Raw genomic sequence first — 20,937 nt, 5'->3', positions numbered from 1 at the left:
AAAAAAAAAAAAAGGCCCAATATTTCCTTATCCATCAGGTGCACTTTCACTGTGGAAGATTTGGTTGCCACCGTTAGGTCCCTCCTCTGCCCCCAAGGTGTTCAGTGATTCACAAAGGCTCAGCAACTGCCCTGCCCAGTGTCACAGCTTCTCCTTATGTCCCCAAAGCCAGAGGAAGAGCCTCTGCAAAGCTGTATGCAGTTCTCCACATGACAAATGAGAAGTCCTAGCCTGACCTCAACTCCCTTTGGAGCCCCAGCAAAACAGTAGAAAGGTCCTTGGTATGGGTAGCAGGGCTTCAATCCTCTCTGTGAACACTTGTCCTCATCGACATCTAGGAAGTCTTTTGTGTTTTTGTTCTTTGTTTTTCATATTACTACTATGATTTAATTTGAATATAGCAGGAAACAGAGGAGAAAAAAAAAAAAAAAAAAAAAAAAAGAAGGAATAAAGAAAGAAAAGAGCAAACTTCATGCACAGTACTCTGCCTGACCAAGAGATTACTCACTCCAAAGAAAAATGATCATTTACTCCTGTCCCTTACTTAGCTGAGACCGAGACCATCACCAGTGACCATGCATAGAATAACCTACACAAGATGCCCTGCAAAGCCTTAACTTCACAAATTCATAGCAGTAGCGGTGATATTAATTAATAAAAATCATATTAAAATTATAAATAATGACATTAACAATAATAATAGTTTTAAATAAAAGCAATGATAATGGTAGTAAAAATAGTAATAGCTGAATCTGCATTCCACTACCATCTAGAGGTAATAGAAAATGATATGTCAAATTGTGGGAGAAGTGCTCAGGCAAGAAAACCTGAAATGTTTCCTATTTTAATTGACTGGGTCAAGAACAAGGCTGTTACTATTCCCACTGTGTGTTTGAGAATGACAAATTTAAGTCAGAGCACACAAATACCAAGAATGTCTGCTGATTTTAGGTGCTTCAATTGAGATCTCAAGGGCAGGACTTTTCCAAGACCTTAGCACTGTAGAAAGTTTTCCATGTTCAAAACATATAGATCCCATCAACTCTGATTGTTACAATAAGAGCTGCAAAACAAGCTAGAGTTCCAAACAGAGCTCCTATAGGATTAAAAAAAAAAAAAAGAGAGAGAGAGAGAGAGACTGCCAGAATTTGTTAACCTCTACAAGGGCCTCTTCTATAAAACTCTCCTTTCCATTCCTGGAAATCCTCTTCTTTTTCTGTATATACCTTCAAATTTCTGAAGCAAATGTGATCTTACAGGAGATAGGTCACTAACCTGAAACATCCCTAAAGCAGGGGATTCTGAGACCTTCTTTCTGAGCCAAAGATCCTGGTGAAATGTGGTCTTTGTTTTTGTGTGTGTGTGTTTTGTTTTGTTTTGCTTTTTAAGAGAAAAACAAAAGGCCTTAATCTGACCCTGTCAGTGGCAATGAAATATATTGGGTCATTACTACCAATTCTATGGATGATTTTCAGTCACATACAAGTTTTGACAAAGTTGATGATATTACAGATTTTGTCTAGACAATTAATCACTTTGACTGCAATCAACTATATCCACTACAGTGACTGATGTATATTCTGGCCAAGACATTAGATAAGACAAGAATTTGTAGTCCATTGCAGACACTGACAACTACTCAGGTTAATACAGAGCTTGCAGCTGAGTTTCCTTTGTACATATACAAGTGGGCTTTTGTATCAGAATTAAGTTCAGCTCTGAAGGTAATTTTCAATTCATATCTCTCTGAAATATACTAACCTCCCAGAAATTGTTTTAATTCAGAATAAAGCAAAAAGTTTATCTAATTTCATTGTTGCTTTATTTGTTTGTTTTAAAAAATAAAACAATTATTTCTCCTAATTTACCTTGATACATAAGTTTGATTGAGACTCAAGAACCCTATTGAGCTTGAAAACACATTTGTATCTAATGATAAACTTATGTTTATGCTCAGATTATAGTCAATGTTGTACTCTGGGTCAAAGACTCTGCAGTCATATTATAAGACACTTTCAGGCATATACAGAGTAGGAGGTCAAAGATCCAGCTGGATTATCAAGCATATGACTTTCCAACCTTAATATTGCATTTCTTGCTTTCTAAGTGCTTGGCCACCCAGCCTGAACGATGTTGAAGCTGGTTACTTGCTTAGAATAAATATCAGCTGCCATGTGGAAGCACAACTGAGTATATTGATTTCATTAGGCACCTTTTCCTGAATAATATTTGGCATCTGCCAGAGATACCCCGAAAGAGGATTATATAAGCAAGCTAACAGAGAAGCAGCAAATGGCCTAAGCCAAGCAGTGTATCCCCCTCTGTATCCCCACCTGTATCCCAAACATGCATCCCAAACACCAGGGAGCACAAATGATGCCAGGTCAAGAAGGACTGTATAAAATCTGATGGGGAGCTGTCTGCTTGAAGATTCTCTCTGCTTCCACACACCTGTCTTCCTGGAGCAACAGAGCTAACTAGTCAGATTTTCATAGTTCTCATGTCAGAAACTAAACAGAAGCTGAGAAAACTAACAAAAAGTTGCAAATCCCCTTCAGCATGAGTCTCAGAAAGGCAAGCACTGAGCAGCAAGGGCACTAATGCCGACCTGCTGACTGCTGATGGGAGCCTGGCTGCTTCCTTCTGCACCATGCCCCTGGCTGAGTCATGACACATCAAGTCACGTTCCACCTATATTCTTGCCCAGAGAAACTGCCTGATCACCGGAAAGCACTGTTCAGGTTTCTAGGTTTATGCAAGAGGCAGAAATGCCCTCTAACTCCCCCAGACAACTCCCTTGCTTCCCAGGGAGCACAAACCCATGATGCTGCAGGGCAATTAAAAGGCTTGCACTGCTGAATAAACAGTGACAAATTGTAGATTAAGAAAAAGCCTGTTATTTGTGTGAAAGAGGCAGCCTTTGCCACTAAATGGATTCATCTGTCATTGCTACTGATTGCTCCCTTTCCACTAAACGTCCCCTAAGAAAAATGTAAATCCTATGTAAATCCTTTGTTATCACCCGACAATGTGCGTATCACAAGCTGCATGGGTTAGAACACAGGTCCATTTTTCTCCAGTCTCTGCCACTCCTCTTTCAAATTTCAAGGTCTTAATGTCTCAAGAGTGAGGTGGCAGAAGGCATTCAATCCCCCTGGGACAGACTGAGTGAGGAAAGCCCTCACAAGAGGAGAAGGGGAATCTCTTTACAGGTTTTGCTGTTGCAGTCAGCTACACTGTACTCTGGAATCAATCTCTTGAGAGAGATGCAGGTGAATGGAGACTGAGACACAGACCCAGGGCTCAGAAGAAGAGCATCTCCCCACAGTGAGGAGGAGGAAGGCCTGAAGGAAGAGGACAGGCAGGAGGATGGGAAGTACAAAGCCAAAGTACAAGGGTGCATAATTCACCTGCAATACTGCATACCTCAGTAGTTCATTCCCACCTTCATGCCAGAGTGACACATTCATGCCATAATGCAGGGGGGTTATGAGCAAGAAAAATAAAGTATAAATATATTAACAGTCTCATATTTACAGAGAAGCCAGAAAGCTAATCAAAGGAATCTGAGGGCTGTGGCACTGAACATTTGCTACAGAAAGACTTACCATGTTTACTAAGCAACCTATGAAACACTTGGCCAACCACCCTACCAAAACGCAGGAAGCTCAGAGACATGTACAAGTCATCCACCTGAAAGCTACATCATCTTATCTCCTTCTCAGACAGCAAGACAGAAACTATAAGCTATTGTCCAGACTCTACCCTCAATGCACATTCGTGGTACCAGTGGGTGTATTTCAGCCTTATGAGCATACTCTGGTTAGGATAACATCAGTCAAACTATCCATCCCATGGAAGTCCTTCCAGTCTTCCACAGATCAGTAGTCCTCTTTGAAAAGCCAGACCCAGAGAGCTGGTTACAGAGCTGTGATTACACAGATAGGGTGAGATGTTCCTGTTTGTCAGGTGGACTTGGAAACCTCAGCCTTCTGTTTTTTTGTGATTATCTACTATAATAGTTATATGGAGAACCGCTGTTATCAGATAATTTTGTTAATACATGTCATTATTAAGAATGATTCCTGACACATAAGTCAAACTAAATTCAGAGAGTTGCAATTATTATTATTATTATTATTTATAAATCGTGGAGCTCAGCATATTTTAAGGTCACAAGCATCCTGAGGTAAGCTTGAGGTACCTTAAGGTTGCTTCTCATGGTACAAATCAAGTTATATCTAGCAAAAGCTATATAGATATGTACTGTAGATGTTTGTGTGCATTTGCAGTCAGTGGTCAGTAGAGGTAATTTGATTTAACTTTGTCCACAACTGAAGAAATACAATCTCACATGCTCTAAAGGCAAAGAATTCACACTTTGCACTTACGGACCACATTTTTTGCAGTGAAGTAGGCCTTCATCTCTTGATCATAACTCTCGTAAACTGACATTCACTTTGCTACATTCTGTGCAAATGAAGAATGGAAAAGGCTCTCCCAGACACACATTCCTTCCCCAGTCCTTAAATGCAAACACAGACCCTTTGTGTGGGACTTTGACCATCTTGGTGCATCCTGTCTCCAGTCCTGTCACACCAAACATAAACTACTTATCTTCATTTTAACAGTCCTTAATGTTTCTGATTTTGCCTTCTAAAATTCTTTACCATTAAAAACTCAGCAGGTGTCCCACTGGAAAAGAGTGGTAGTAAAAACACCATGTTTTCTTTTCACATGTATTTAGAGAATGGCTCCAACCACTCAGCTACCTTTCTTATGCTGCTAGGCAAAATATTTTTTAAAGGAAAGTGTTGTCTGAAAGAATTTGACCCCTGTGCTAATTAGTTAATTGTGCCAACAGCATCTCCCTTTCCCACAAATTTTAATCATTCCTGCAAGATTTCTCCTGTTCAACAACCTCCCTTAGCACCATCAAGACACAGTCAAGAGTCATCTATACAGCAAACGTGAGTCATCTAAGATCAGCAATGGTGATACAATACAGCACAGTGATGCTAGGGCTGGGAAGAAAGCACATGTTTGAGGTATTTTCAGATGTCTCTGTTTTGGCAGATAAAGAAACAGACCCACATACACCAAAACTCAGCATTGGTTTAGCAGACCATAGAGGCATGTTCTTGCTTCCATGCCTGAACAGCTGTGATGTGGTTACAGGCCATTTCCAAACTGAAATAGCTACATTTGAAGAAATTGTTAATGTATTTATACCTCTTTTCAGGGGTCTTCTGTCTGTAAGAAGCCCATTGTTTATCTGTGGACATCCACATTGAAGGGAATGCCAAGACAGACATTTTCTGCAAATCCCATCTGCCCTTAAGGATGGTAAACCCAAGATTGTTCAAAGGAGAAATCCAACATGACAGATGCCGCCACAAGGTTATACAATATCCCATACAGTCCTGTCAGACGTTGTACAGGGTCAAGTTCATGCCCTAAATTTAGCACAGACCTGAACACAAAGTGCATTTTGGTTAAAGCACATGTTAACCCAAGGCTCTACACACAATGCACCAAATGTGTAAACAGGGTCTCTGAGGCCGTATTTTTAAAGATACTTGTGTGCCTTCAGCTGTACGTAAGCACCCACTGGGGTTTGCAGAAGTGACTGCAAAGATGTATTTAGGTACATAAAGTCTTGATGATTTCAGTACCACTGAAGATTTGGGACTTATTGACTACATCCATTAGATTTGGAAGACTTCCAGATTCTCTTCTCCAATTTAAGAAGTTTAAATATCTCCAGTAACCTAGCCACAGAAGTCAGAGAAAATACATGGCTCAACAAGGTATTGAGCTGGGTTCTCCCAAATTGAAAACTAAATACTAGATCCAAAGAAAGGAGTCAGGTGCTATTTTTTTTTCTCATTGCCTGGCTCCAAAACGGAAACCCAAAGAGCAGTGTGAGGCCCCTGGGCTCTCCCTACCTAATGCATAAGGAAAGTTAGTTATCTAAGAGAGTGAAGCACTTCCATACACCTCCTCTCTGGTCCTGCTACAGCCTCAAGCCTGGAGGCTTAAAACCAGGAAGTCTGCCACAACAGGGAGCAGCCCTGGGGTGAGACTCCATGTGGTGCATCTCGGAAGCCACTGAAAGCAAGCCAATTTGGAAATGCTGAGCACACAGGGTGTGCCTGAACTCCAACCCATCCTGAGGTACACAAATCAGGTCTGCAAAGCAAAATATCTCCCTCCACTTAGGTTCCAGAGGGCCGAGCCCACTCCTGAGGGGAGACATCTGGAAGCACTCAGAATTGAGCTTTGCTCGCTGTTTTTGAAACACGGACTAAGACAGGGGTGCACACACCTTTTTTTTTTTTTTCCTTTTTTCTTTTTTTCTTTTTTTTTTTTTTTTTTTTATCAGGAGAGAAGTTAGCAAAAGCACTGGCCCATGAAGTGAGAAATCTGGCTTCAGCCTCTTCTTCAGCCTGGAGGGATCCAAACCACATTTCCCACCTCCCAAGAGAGGGCCCGAACCAACGGGGGTAAAGTGAGGTTGAGATTGGGGAGATAGAACATGCAGCCGCCTCTTCTTGAAGCTGCCCAGAAATGCATTCCGGGGGGCATGAGGAGATCAAAGAAACCTCCTGTAACCCAGACACGCATAGACCACCACTCGGCAGTCTAGCGGTTGGGCTCTCAGCCGGCCGACATGAGCTCTGGGTTGGAGTTGCACTACTTAGCATCTTCTACATGGAAAGCAGGCATTGGAAAGAAAGAACAGAACCTCTCCTCACAGCAGGGAGAGGAATCTCCTATCTCTTATTGCCTCTCCCCACTGGAGGTGCCTGTATCACAGACTCTGGGAGCAGGCAGCTGAAGAGAGTTTTCAGTAGAGGTTATGTGTATCTGTGGGCATCTTTGTCCTTTCTTTGGTTGTGGTTCTGAACAAACTGGCAAATGAAAACACAGGTCAGCTTGCCAATTTGCTGTTTCAAGCCCAGGAATAAGACATTGTAAACATCATTACAGTCTAGAAGCAGGTAAACATCCATGCACATCGCTTTGGGCGTTTTCTGGGCCTTACAACCTAACCATTAGGTTTCTTTCCAGGGAACTCTATTTTTCTCTTTTTCTGCATGAGACACAACTATTCAGAATTGAACAAGAGAGGGAGGACTTGCTGGGGGCATCTGGTTCTCTGGAATCATGCAGTGGGCCATGTACTTAGGGCAAAGGGTAGGACCCCAACCCAGAACTGCTACTGAAGCTTGTAGCTCCCAGTAAGATTCCATTGACAGGCTGGACCAACAAGCCTTATCTGGCTTTTGAGGCAGCTGTGAAAGTGCAGTGCTAAATTGCCATCATGCAGGATAGCAGCCTGATTTTGTGTGAGACAAAGGTGAAAGTGGTATTTTTAGGAAGAGAGAAGAACAATCCTTGAATGACTAATTCCTCTCTTACTCCATGAGCATCCTCATTCATTCACTGCTTTCAGGGTTCTAAAAGCCCCAGTGAGCTAGTAGTCTCTATACTAATAAAATATAGGATTAATAAAGGTGGTTCTACCATGAACATATCCCTTGATTCCAAGGAAAGAGAATCTCTCATGCCCAGAACCAGACATCATACAGCTGCAGGTAGCAGCTTTCCCTCTGGAAAATCCTTTCATTTGCTTGCAGACATATTTTAGTCTCCTTTATGATTTTGTACTGAAAAAAAAAGAAAGGGTATTTGTAGTCCAGCCAACCTGAGCAACCATTTCTAACAAGTGTTGTTGAATTCTGTGAAGATATCCATGTAAGTCTATTTGCACTTACCTGCGTGAGCATTGCAGATGGAAATATTTGCTGTGGAAACATTAGCAGCATAGTTTGTTCATGTATAGCTCTGAAACACTTGTTTTACTTTTAATAGTACTGATTGAAAGCTCTTGTGTCACACAGGAGTTTGTGTTTTTTGCATATGCACCTTATCCAGAGATGCCCTGAAAGCTCTCATATTTAGGAGGGAGACCGTCTTAATACAATCTCTGTCCTTGCCACCTACGCTAGATTTTTAGGCACGGTAAAGGAGCAAAGTTTAAACATCCCCTTCAAGGTGGAACGTGTCTAAGCAGTTCACGGCCTGGAACCTAGAACTTCATATGACCATGATACACTTTCGCTATGCTTTCTGAAATGCAATTTTTCTTACTTCTCTGCATATTTTAGCAAATTCTCTCAATCTCGTTTTTCAACATTTGCATCTATCACCATTCATCTTGCAAATTAAAATATTTCTGCATGACACTCTGACACACAGGAGAGAAAAAAATAATAATAAAAAAAAAATAATAACACAAAAGCGTTTCTGAAAGTAACAGAACTACAGAGCTTTTCAAACTTCCTGTTTCATAGCACTGATAGAAAAAGTACACTGAGTTCCTATGAAGCACCCTCCTGACATTTCCAGACTTATTAGCCAGTTTTCACACTGACTTCAATCAACCTCTTTAATCCTCCAAGGAAAGAGCATTTTTAATTCACCGATTGGCTGATAAGCTTGAAGCCAAAAAATGATTTACACGTAGATGAATTGTGCTTACAAGATGGAACTTCGAGCATTAGAAGCGGATCTGAATTTCCTATCTGTCATTTTATTTGCCACATTCATTTTTGCTCTGCCATTACCCTTGCTGATTATGATCTTTCAGCGCTATTGGGCTCCTGCTTCCACAGTTTTTAATCTGCCTTTAATCCCATAGATTTTAAATATTCCCCGGCACCGAGAGACTGGAGGCAATTAACTGCCCTTCTGATGCTCTCCTTATCAGTTGCCTCCTTGTATCTCTCAGAAGCAGCCTCAAGACACTTCCAGGCTGACAAATACTACCAGCATTTCTGATGAAGCAGCCGCAGCAAATGCAATGTGAAGTCCAGCTGCGTAACCTGATTCTAAAAAATCGAGTCATTCAATAAATAAATAAATAAATGCAGCACAGGCATCTAAACTCCCGTTCCATTTTGACTGGACACACAGAGAAATAAACAAAGAATCTCTTTACATTTTTAATTTGTGGGTTTTTCGGGTTTTGCCTTTAGCTTTTGTTTTTGTTTTCTTTTTTTTTTTTTTCCTTTTCTGAAAAAAGAATTTCTGTCTCTTCCAATCTGATTGCTGTTTGAAATAGAAAATATGCAGCACATTTTCTGAATGTGTCTGGGCACTTCTGATGCCCAGAAAACAGATCTGTTGGATCAGAATCTGCATCTTTTTGTTCTTAAACAGTAACAATTAAAAATCAGATGCACTAGTTCACCTACCACTAGTTGATGTAGTGTAAATTTTCCTACATTTCTAAGGGATGTCCACTCATACTTGAACTAATTTAGACTATGTAAACTCAGCTCTATGCATTTTTCCATTACATCAAAGATCTGGTACTACAAATGAAGAATCAAATCAGTGTGACACAGCTCATGAAAAGAAGATGTTTTTCATTAAAGACCATCTGTTTATTCACTAACGTATACATTTACATAACCCTTCAAGAATGCTAAACTTTTGCTCAAATAGGCCACATGGCAATAGTTGGGAGACACAGAGAATTAAATGTAAAGGGCCCAATTCTCCATGGCTTTGCACCTAAGGAAATCAGTAACAACAGAGCAAAACAAGTGAAAGGTGTTATTATTTTCATCTGCTTTGTGCAAGCACAGATTTCTAACTTTGACTGAAACAAACAATTCATTTTTCTAGTAGCATATATATATACACATATTTGTACACATATACATATACGTGTATGTGTGTATCTATATGATATGTATAGATAATTTAGACCTCTTCTTTAACAATAATACTTTCACTAAAACTTAGGAATACTCTACTCAATTTGTAAAATTCCCATTACTGCAATTTTGTGAGCATTGTGCAGAGAAGGAAATTTACCCAGGGTAAAAAATCCCATTTTTGTCTTGTTCCTAGAATAACTGAAAGGGAGTATGTAACATTTCTGATTTTCTATTCAGTGTTTTAACTGTCTTTTTCTATTTATATGCTCAAAATAAAGGAGAAAGTGTGTGTTAGAGTGGGGAAGAGGAGACGAAAGCTCTGACAAGGAAGAAAAAATGTTGTGCTTCATAATCCACTTTCAGGGAACATAAAAACAGTGATACTTGGCCAGAGAAGAAGACCTCCCAGCTTTGGATCATTCTTTAAGAATGGCCGAAAGCAAATGCATGGAAAAGAATATAAGAAAAGGGAAAGCACATGACGGTACTTCCCAAATATGCCAGCAATTTGCAGATCAAGAATTTCTGAGCCAGAGATCATGTCCTTGTATTTAACAACATAAAATTGCCTCCTCTTCCATTAACTTCTCCAGTGGTCCCCTAAACCATGTAGATTTTAAGTACTCACAATGTCCCATAACAGTGAGTTCCCCCGTAAAACAAGGTGGCAGAGCTGATGATGTTTAGTGATGATTTGCTACAGTATATCACATTGTGTTGGTTAATTCCAAATACCAGTTCTATATCAGATCCCAAAAAGGCAAAGAAACACAAATTCCTGAAGTAAATTTATATTCTTCTGCTGAACTGAGTGAAGGCATTCCAACTAAGTCAGAGGAACTCAAACGATTCCTACTTTCTCAGTAGCTTATCTGAGGTTGGTGGAACTATGCTGATTCTCATTAGCTAAGAATTGAGCTCAGTATTTTATTTTTGAATGTGTCTTACAGAATTACAAATTCCATTCCAGCCAAGCTGATATATTGTGCTCACAGCTGCAGGAGCTGAGCAATTAAATTGATAATATTTGATGATAGTGTGTGTATGTGTGTGGGGGGAACACATTCAATTTTGTTTGGCTCTCGAAACAAAGTCTCTGATTTTTGCAAGGTTGCAATTCTGTCTCTCCATGTGCAATTGAGTCTGTCTTTCCCTTCCAAAGGGAGTGCCTGCATTCTGGAATTAAAATTTGCTCATGACTATCAGGCAGCAATCTATGACCGATTTGTTCTCACAATCTTCAAGGCAGGTACAGAAGAATCAACATCAGAACAAGTTTCTCTTTCCATATGCATCAGTTTGCAAAGGCTTCTCTGTAGGTCAACAGGTAGCTCATTTCTTCTGCCATGAGTTTTGGGTGTCTTAACAAAGAACACCTCAACAAACCCCTGGCAGGTGGTGTGTTTCTTGGGTGAACACATCTCACTTGAGAACTAGACTATGAGTAACATCTTCATTTCCTAGACCTTTAACCAAAACAAATCAGAAAACAAAATAACTTCTGTCCGTTATTGGCCTAGACTAGATTTGGAGCAGCAATATCAAGGTAGAAGTACCTCATTAAAAGGTTCTTTGTTTCCTTTGCTTCTTGTGCATTCCTGATTAAAGACAAGAAGAAAGCAGCCAACCGTCTATCTTGGATCCTGAGCCAAAAGTGTTCAAGTCAATGAAAACATTTCCTATTGATGCCACAGCCTCCAAAATGTATTACCAGTGGTATGACATTTGCGTAGACTGAGATTTTCTCATTGTTTAACCTAGCTGTGCTTTTATACAGATAGAATAAAACACGTATAGATAAACTGTTGCTTTTTTTTTTTTTTTTTTTTTTTTTGCTCTGCCTTTTTTCAGTGTCTAATGTAAGTACAACAGCAGACTTTGAATGTTCCAGTAATATTAATGATAAATTAAAAATATACTGGCAATGCATAGTTCAGCTGAGGAGTGTTCTATATGCAGAGATAAGCATTGTCTTCCATGGTACAAAACAATTTTAATTTGCATCACTTAGCGTTCATCATTAGAAATAACAATAGCCTAATGTTATTAGTGCCCAGGATAACAAATAGATCAACAATACTTGAAAATGTATGTACAAAATATCTATTTGCTGCTGACCTGCAACCACTTCCAGGCTGAAATGCCCCAGTGGAAAAGCAGTGGAGGACAAGCAAAAAGGAAATATGCTAAACTGATCCTGAATTAGCTGGTACTAGTTTTACATTATATATATACATAGTTAGTCACTGGATTCACAGTATAGCAGAGGGGGTTATATTAAAAACAGTTGTGTTTTTTTTTTTAGGGAAAATAGTAGAGCTTTTTTTTAGGGGAAATAGTAGAGTTTTGGTTACATTTGGGATTTTGTTGTTGCAGCCCTTTTTCTCAAGAAAACATAAACAATTACCCAGCAAAACAGTAATTTTGGCAAGAGCAAATAGACCAAAGGAAGAAACTTTGTTATATAACGCGAAGAACCTGTGGTAACCATCCTCAGTGTGTGTTGTTTGCTGTGACTTACAGCTTTGCTTAAGCATTTTAAAGATTCTTGCAGGTCTTTTTCAAGCTGCCAGCTCTAGCCTAGGAATTATGGTAATGTGCCACTTCTGAGCCCTCGGCAGGATTTGCAACAGAGAAATCACATCAGCCTATGCTGATTAACAATTCCATTCCATCCAGAGATTTATATAAAAAAACTATCTTACATTTTGCTTTTTAATAAGAACGATCGCTATCTCAAATTGAGTCCCAGCAAATTTTAATAAAGGCCCAAGGTTGAGTGGCATTTTGCATGCTGATTTAGCTGTGATTGCTTGCTTTTGATGAGCACCAGCCGGGCATGTATAGCTTTCCTCAGAGCAGGTTTAAAGACCAGTAGTAAGGAAAAGGATAAAAATAAAAACTTCCAACTGAAATTCGAGGTCTTTTCTCTCTATGATTGATTACTGAATAAATACCTACACATATCTCTGCGTTCAACCCACAAGTAATATTCCCTACAGCAAAACAGCTGTTTTAATGGTTTTTAATATACTCCCCTGTCAAAATATGTTAAGTTTGAAGGCTGCAATTATTAAAAAAAAAATATGATATAATCAATCTATTTATCTATCTATCTTTCTGACAACTCCTCAGTTTAATCAGCTGAGTTTGGACCAGAGTAAACTGAAAATTTTATTCTGGTAATTTTGTATTTATATGAGGGTCCCCATTTAGCAGATTCTTTGCTATTGTTTTGGATAGCACCTTCATTGCTCTGAATAATAGTAGCATACTGGTACGATAACATTTCAGGTTTCTGTCATTATGTGATAGAGACTGTCTCTATCAGTGGGATATTAAAAAAGAACAAATTGTCAATGTATAAGCTTTTGTAGACACATTTTCCCCTCTTTGTGTTTTGAGGGAAAAATAATATTTATTTGGGGAAACTGTCTTTTCTGAAGATATGGGGGAAAAAAGAGATTGAACAAAATAGTTTAAGTCAAAGCTCGGTAGCAGCATGTGTGCTTGCATGTGTGTGTATTATGAAAGCAGCAACGCCATAAAAGTGATCAGGTAAAGCATTCCATTTGTTTTGATTCAGCTTTTATGCTTCTTCTTTTTCATCCCTCTCAATAAATTGTATTTCAACTTCTCTCATTAAAATAGTAACCCTTTCTTGCTCCAACGCGGGTAACAACAGAGGCAAGAAACCCTTTCATATACAAACCATCCATCATCATTAGAAATAATGATCCTCCCACACAGTAACTAGTGCAATGTACATGAAGAAGCAACTAATTCCCACCCAGTTCCTTTGCCTCTTTCTCTTTGAGGGATTGCAAATGATAATTTAAAGAAACAGTGTGTGAAAGACACCTTCAGTCACAAGAAAGCTATTTCCATTTCGAAAATTGGGAATTCACAAAGGTGGACAAAACGAGAGCCAAAAAGGATGCTGTATTATCCCAGTGAAGACATGGCCCTATTTTCCAGATTAATGTTCCATATTGCCTTAGCACATGCAGAGAACATTTTTACCAAAACATTTTAATTTCATGTAGAGTAAAGAGAAGGAAAGAAACAGCAGTATTGCCCAGTCCCCCAAGAGGTAATTCCTTTTTGCAAAGGACACTGCTTTCACCTTCACTGGTGTACTGCTGCAGCCCCTTCATTAGGTGTATCTCACTCAGTAATAAAGCTCTAAAGAGAGTGAGCTGAGAACGAGAGCTTGTTGGTGGTCTTGTCGTAGGTCCAATTCAGCAAATCATTTAAGCATATACTCAAGCCCAATGCAAAGTGCTGAAGCCTACACATCATTTTAAGTGAATAAGCATATGTTCAGATCAACATTTATTCCATTCCAGTCAGGGCCCTGCTTTAAGGTACATCTGTAGCTTTTCTCTGTGCTTCATGAACAGAAGAGCTTATCCTGGAAGGGGATTATGGTGTTAGGTGGGATCAACACCTCCCTGGTGGTGCCTACCTTTCCATCGAGAGACCTCATGGAGGCTGCCCTTTCTGAAGGGCCTCAATGCTTACAGATGAAAGAAGAAACATGGGGGAGTTTCAACATCCAAATATATATATATATACATGTATATATATGTATATATATGTATATATGTATATATATATATATATATAATCCCAAAGACCCTCTTTCTGTCATCTAAGCCTGGAGGTGCCTCATCTTGTTGGGTGCCTCTTGGCTTGGCCCTGACAGCCCCACTGCAAGCCGGCATGGCGAGGCAGAGTGGCACCGTAGTCCCCCGAGGGGCCCAATCCTGGAGGTATGCTGGGAACACACCTACCTCTTGCTCGCAGGATCACACCCTTCAAGAATGCAGTCATAGTTGCTTTCTTCTTTTAAATGCAGCTGGCGGAGGAGGAGACGGTAGTGCCAGTGCCCTCCGCTCCTGTAATAACCCCGGGATGAAAGCACTCACCCAGGAAGTGGAACAGTGGGCTCTGGGCCCTCCTCAGCCTCAGGGGTTCAGAGTTTCCATTTCCCATGAAACCAACCTAAACCTCCAGTTATCAGGTGAGGGTGAGATGTCGGGCACCGGGAGGTGGAGAGAAGAAAGCATTCATTTCCTCATTCAAGCTACTCCAATGAGTAGAGAGAAAGAAATGAAAGATCCGTAGTCCCTCAAGGTGACTTTACAAGGAGAATATGAGTCTGTGGCCTAATGATTAAAAAGAGGATTGTCTTAAGTTTTGGATATAGCTGTATGGGTATTTTGTACTACAGAGCTAGACTGAGATTTGAAGGATGTAGAGGGTATAAATCTGTATCCTTTACTTATTAAATGCTTGCTTGACTCAGTCCCAAAATTGCCACTCCCCCTTCCCAAATCTGAATCTCATATTCTGTCTAGATAAACAGACATCAGATTGAAGAGAAAAGGGGAAATGCCCCAGGATCCAGTCATCCTTTTTTCCTCACAAAGGGTCGTGGGAATTTCATAAGTCTTTCCTGTGCAGTCCCACAGCTTGACCAAGGAATGCAGAAATGCTTTCTCCACCCAGCGTCACCTGCAGTCTTGTGGTTGGGGTACTCCCATGGCAATTGGAAGACGTAGGTTTAAACCTCACAGGCAGAGGCAAACCAAGAACTCGTCTTGCTTTTCTTGGGCAAGTGGTTTTAACCACTGGACTACAAACTAAATGGTGAGAGGATCCTCTTTTTCCTTTGGTGACTACAATTTTTTACAGGAGCAAAACGAAGCTGGTTTTACTCAGTCCTTTGAAGGGAGAAGCCTGTGGCTTATGTGTCCCATCGATACTTTTTTTTGCAGCACTGATTTAAGCATTTTCACTTTATGTTTTCTTCCTTCACCTCTTCCTCCTTACTGTGGAGGCTTGGGCTGAGATTTCTAAGGCATTAAATGTTCTTCACATGCTGAACCTGAGCTTCTAACACTGATTTTGGGGTGCACGTGCCTGAGAGTTAGGTATTGCCATGAGTTGTCCCTGCCAGAACAAGCACTGAAAGTCCTGTTTCTTCTGCAAGTGAAAAAAAAAAAAAAGCCTACAGAGCTAAAACTGTGTTAGAGTAGGGTCTCTTCCAGCTAGAGAGTAGTACTCTTCCAGCAAGATATCTCATCCCACATGGATGACTTCAGCCAGCTCTGACAAGTGCTAAGAACATAGTGCCTCCTATCCTGGTCTGAATCAGGCCTTAAGGACAGAGTTGAAACTTCAATAAAGGTTTTATAAAGGAAGGAGGGATAATATACCACAACAGAGATGCCATTTCAAAAAATTTAATGACTTTAGGCAGATACTCAGAAACCATAGAGATGACTGTGGGATGGCCTGGATCCTCAAAGTGCTCTGCACCCTGGCCCTAACCCAACAGGGCAATTCAGTTTGTTTTTCCATTACAGCTTATAACCAGGTTCAGTGGGACCACTTGCACTTATAGTCAAAGGGGGTCTAAATACACAGCTGGATGCAGACCAGAACAAAATACTCGCATAATTTAGCTTAAAAATACATGTATATAATAAGGTATAATGTCTGACATCACAGGTAGCAGAAAAGTGAACCTTCTTATCTGCTAGGAATTTTTTAGCAATATCAGCTTGTGATTTGTCCCAGATGTTTACTTGCAGTAGAAAAATGTCCTGAAATGCAAGTAAATATGTAGGTAAGGAATTAATAGATATTCATTTCTTCATTCAAAGGAAAAGCATATCACTATATCACTCTGTCTTATTGCTATAATGTGCCATGGGAGAATAAGCCACCACTTTCTATTTCTTGTCTTTTGAAGTTAATTTCCGATCCTAACAGTAAATCAGAGCTGTATAATCTTGCTGATAAATTACAGGCCAATGAATATATATATTTTTAATAAGATCTTTACTTAATAAATAAATAAATAAATAAATAAAATAAAAATAAAAAAACTTGCAAAAGAAATGAAGAAAGCTGTCTTCAATCAAAAATGGGGCTTTAACATACAGTGGCTAAGTTTAGAATAAAAAAATAACATCAAAGAAATGTCTTTTAGTTTAATTTCAAATAGCACATGCCACTTTGGAAGGGATAAATTCTGGAACATTTCTGTAAAATCTAGAAAAGACCACTGAAGCCTAAGGACATCTAAATAATAAGCAAAATGTAACACCTACTGCTGAAAGAACATGAGGACATCAAACTCTGCATGTGGTCTCCAAGAGGAGTAATACTTACATGTGTTAGTAATATTCACAGGATTATGCTCAATGCATGCAGCTGGGGCAGCTTATTAATTGCTCCAAATTAATTCACCTCCAAACTGACCTGGGGTGTACTGAGTTGCTTTGGATGCAGTTAGCATATAGTTTCTAAGGCCATAACAATTTGTTACCTTGTGAGCATGCATATATCTCTGAAGGACCAAAGTGCACTTCAAATGAGAGGAATCCAAACAAGATGTTAAAAGAGTTAGGATGAAAAAAAGTCAACCCAAACTCTGTGCAAGAGAGTTGATGAACCTTGTAACAAATGGAGACTGTGAATGCTGTTGTGCACACAACAAATGTGACATTGTGCCCACTTTCCAAGAGCCAATTAAGGTCAGCAATCAGCTTTCATGGACATTAGTTCTGACTCAAAACACTTTCCAAGAGAAAAAAAAAAAAAAAAGAAAACTAAGCCCACTTCCCCTCAGTGCAACAACTATTTTTATGGCAACACTTTACTTTCACGGTAGCATGCACTCCTTCCTGTCATTTTTCAGGCTGAAGAAAGCACCAGCCTTGAGGCAGGAATCCATGCTAAGTCACACACCAGCCTGAAGCATCCAGACTGAGATTCCAAAAAAAAAAGCCCATTTCAAGCAGTAGTCAGAGTCTGGGCCCATTTGGCTTCAATACTCTTTTTTTACTGTAAAATCCGCCTCACGTAGAACTGAGCAGCAGCGTCAGAGAGAGGCTGAAGAGTTCCCTCTGGAAGAATTATCCGCTAAGCAGATAAAAACTAATGTCTGTGACAAACAACAACCTTTTGTCAAATCAGCACATTCTAAAGACCACATTTTTTCTCTGACTAGGCCGCAGTTCCTATTTGTGCTTTCACACTATTGCTTTGAGACCTGATAAGATGCTATCAATGGGCCCTCTAAGTACTCAAGAACCACTTTAAGGGGAATCACTGGGGCAATTACCATAAGAAGTGAAAGATATGGTATTTATTGATGGTAGATTAATATTGGCCACAATGCAATTGATTTTTTTTTTCCCTGCAGCTTTATTTTCAAGTTCTTGCAGTGTTTTGTGGCCTGCTGTGGTCTTTCAGGTTTCTTTCTCTTTTAGATATGAATTTATTTTTAACTATCATTCTAATTGGCTGGAGTTCTTCCAAGAGTCTCCAATTTACTCTTAGAATGTTTGATATGAATTGCCCTGATTTAATTAATAACTGGAAGGATGAGTTGAAGAAGCTGGGAATCCAGATCTTTATGTTACCAAACTTTGCTGTAAACATCCTAGATGTAGTAGGGCAGATCCCTTAAGTGTAAGGCTGGTGCTTCTGAAAGTGCTGCATAGCTAAGAACAACATCTCATAAAAGGACTCAGATATGTATGAGTGAGACACTGTAATGTCTATGTTTTAGGTGTTTGAGACCAAGAAGAAAAGAAATCCAAAACCTGGAATTCTGCTGCTACTCTCTCCCTGGTGAGGTCAAACACTTTTGGCTGAAGACAGATGAGTCAAAAGAAATGATTCACTGATCAGTTTTAATCTTCCTTGTAGTAACATGGAATGTGTTGTGGAAAAGAAGGGAATAAGAGGAAGGAAAGATGCAATTCTCAAACAGTTTTCTTCTCCTAAGATCTTTTAAAGACTCCAAAAAGTCAAAATATTTTCCTAATGGGTAGGTGCACATGGAGTTGAATACAGTGTTATACAGCTGATGAGGAGATAGGCCAAGGGTTTTGACCTTCCTCAACTAAAAAAGATGTTACATGTCTTTCCTTCTTTGACCCTCTGTGAGGTGACGTCCTAAAAGGGACACCTGAGAGCCACTTGGTCCTTCTTGGAGACACTCTTGGATGCAAAACCAATAAGAAGGTGCAACAGAGACTAGACAACAGAAGCAGGTACTGAATAGGGACTGAAGTGGGCAGTCCTTCAGATGAAGGCAACTGCAGTGGCATTTTGACACCCACATAATTCATTCTTACTAAATCTAGGAAAATTATGTTTTTTCTTGTTTCTGGGCAGCCACAGACCAAATCAAACAGATCTTCCAGGACAAAATGAAAGGTGGAAAATGACTAAAATGTAATGATTTTTGAGTGTCTTCATTTTCTGTGCCAATAAACAGACCTGGTTTGCACTGCATGGTGCACAATGTATCTTAAAGTAGAAAATTTCTAGGGTGCTGCTAGCCATAAACTAGGCTACCAATAAAATTTCTTTTTAATTAAGCTAGAAAGACAAAATTTTATATCAAAAATAAAAGATCTTTTGTCAATTAAAAAAAAAAAAGTCCTTTTTGCATAGCCCCTTTAATTGTCTAATAAACATTGAGAAAAAAAAAAAAATCCTTCTTAAAGACTCCTGACAAATAAACCCATGAGTGTTGAGATGTTCAACAAAATCAAGGAAGATATTGTTTTGCCTTACAAAAAAAAAAAAAAATTAAAGTTTTTCTTTTAAAATAAAGACATTCAGGTTCACTTTAGAATTATGAAAAGAAAAAAAAAAAAAGTGCAAAATACCAATCATTTCTTTTTTTTTTTTTCCTTTTTTTCTTCTTCTTTTTTGCTTTAAAGTGTTTCTTCAGTTCTGTGTATCTTTGAAAAATGCAAAACATTCTGCTGCCTGCCAAAAAGCCCCTTGTGGAAAGCACAATGTCTTTGCTGGCCAACATGCGGACATATAACTTCTCAACCTTGCATTCTTTCCACACACAAAATTCTCGTTGATTTCAGTGGGAGTTCTGCACAAAAGGACGGAGTCTTTGGGTTAATGCAAGACTCTGAAAAGGGAGAAAGTGCTTACTGTACTGAGAATATGCATCTGAATTGGTTTTATCACAGCTGGCAGGGCAGTAAACGAAGTTTATGCGCAATAAACAGCTCTTGTGGTTAGAGTGACGTTGTTCATTCCTAGCCTAGAATTTGGAAGGAGTTATTATTTAATAAAGTTTAATTTGATGAAGAGAATATTTTTAACGCCCTAAACTGCACTCTATGAAGATGACTGATAGGCCCAGCCCACTCACAGAAAGAAATGCAATTAATTGGTTTAATGAACTCACCACATTAATTAGCTAATGTCTGTGCAGTTTCAGAATGCAATTGAATGGGCAAATCCTGGCAAAGCCATGCTCTGGACTAATTCACCCCAAGGTCTCTTTGCTTCTCTCCAGCTGTGCTGAGTGGTTACCAAAATGGCTATGCAGGATGGTCAACTCTCTCCTTGCATGTGGAGGTCAGGGCATAAGAGCTCTGCTCCAGCCCAGGTTACTTACTGCCTTCAGTCCCATAAAAGAGGCTTTGTCATCATGGGTGGAAGAGGTGCAATTGGTATTTCTTGCAATAAACAGCAATTTTCTGCATGCTGCAGACCATGGTGTACATGACAGCATTGTAGACCAGGATTATAAAAGTGCAAACATGGACTTTCTGAACTCCTGGCTTCCTCTTGGACAGGCTTGCTCCTCCTGGGATGCACCAAAGGACACGTGCCAGTGTATTTAACTGCAAGAGGTGACTCAGCATGGCCAGCAGTGTCAATGCAGGACTTGGCATGCATTTGGTGCTGCTTTTGGGGACAAGAGCCCTTCGTGGTGCACACAGAGCTGTACGGGGCAGGCGGGGCTAGATGACAAAGCACACCATCACTCCACCACCTGCACCTTCCTGTGCAGGGAAAGGCAGGCTGAAAATGGGACAGGAGCAAATGCCGAGGCCAAAGAAAAAAGGACGAGACTTAAATGAGCGCTTCAATCAATAGAGAGTCAGATTTGGCAGGTCTGACTTTTCCCCACCAACTCCCACCTCAACCTTGATATACAGGAGCTAGGAACAGCTAAAACCTCTCACTAAAATGGCACTAATGACATTTATGACCAGCTGCTATAAGAGCAAGGTTAGCTAATGTCTGCAGGTTGTTTAGAGGCACATGCTTTGATAAGCAGGTGCCATAAAACATATTTTAGTTCACTTCCTTTTTTAACCTCCCTAGTGCAAAGCATATTAAGAGCAGGGAAACTCCA

At 39.7% G+C, this 20,937-nt stretch overlaps 1 long non-coding RNA gene across 2 annotated transcripts in view; it reads right to left on the bottom strand.

Moving 5' to 3' along the window:
• LOC119716303 (uncharacterized) overlaps window positions 1-14,982 on the bottom strand; it is a 71,423-nt gene extending 56,441 nt beyond the window's left edge. For both annotated transcript variants that reach the window (XR_011811995.1, XR_011812003.1), the window contains exon 1: window positions 14,531-14,982. This is a non-coding gene — a long non-coding RNA (uncharacterized lncRNA). The remainder of the gene's footprint in view (window positions 1-14,530) is intronic.
• Window positions 14,983-20,937: the final 5,955 nt, after the last annotated feature.

The sequence above is a fragment of the Anas platyrhynchos genome, chromosome 1, assembly GCF_047663525.1.
Source record: "Anas platyrhynchos isolate ZD024472 breed Pekin duck chromosome 1, IASCAAS_PekinDuck_T2T, whole genome shotgun sequence".
Classification (NCBI taxonomy): domain Eukaryota; kingdom Metazoa; phylum Chordata; class Aves; order Anseriformes; family Anatidae; genus Anas; species Anas platyrhynchos.
This window is presented reverse-complemented; position numbering and strand designations above follow the sequence as displayed.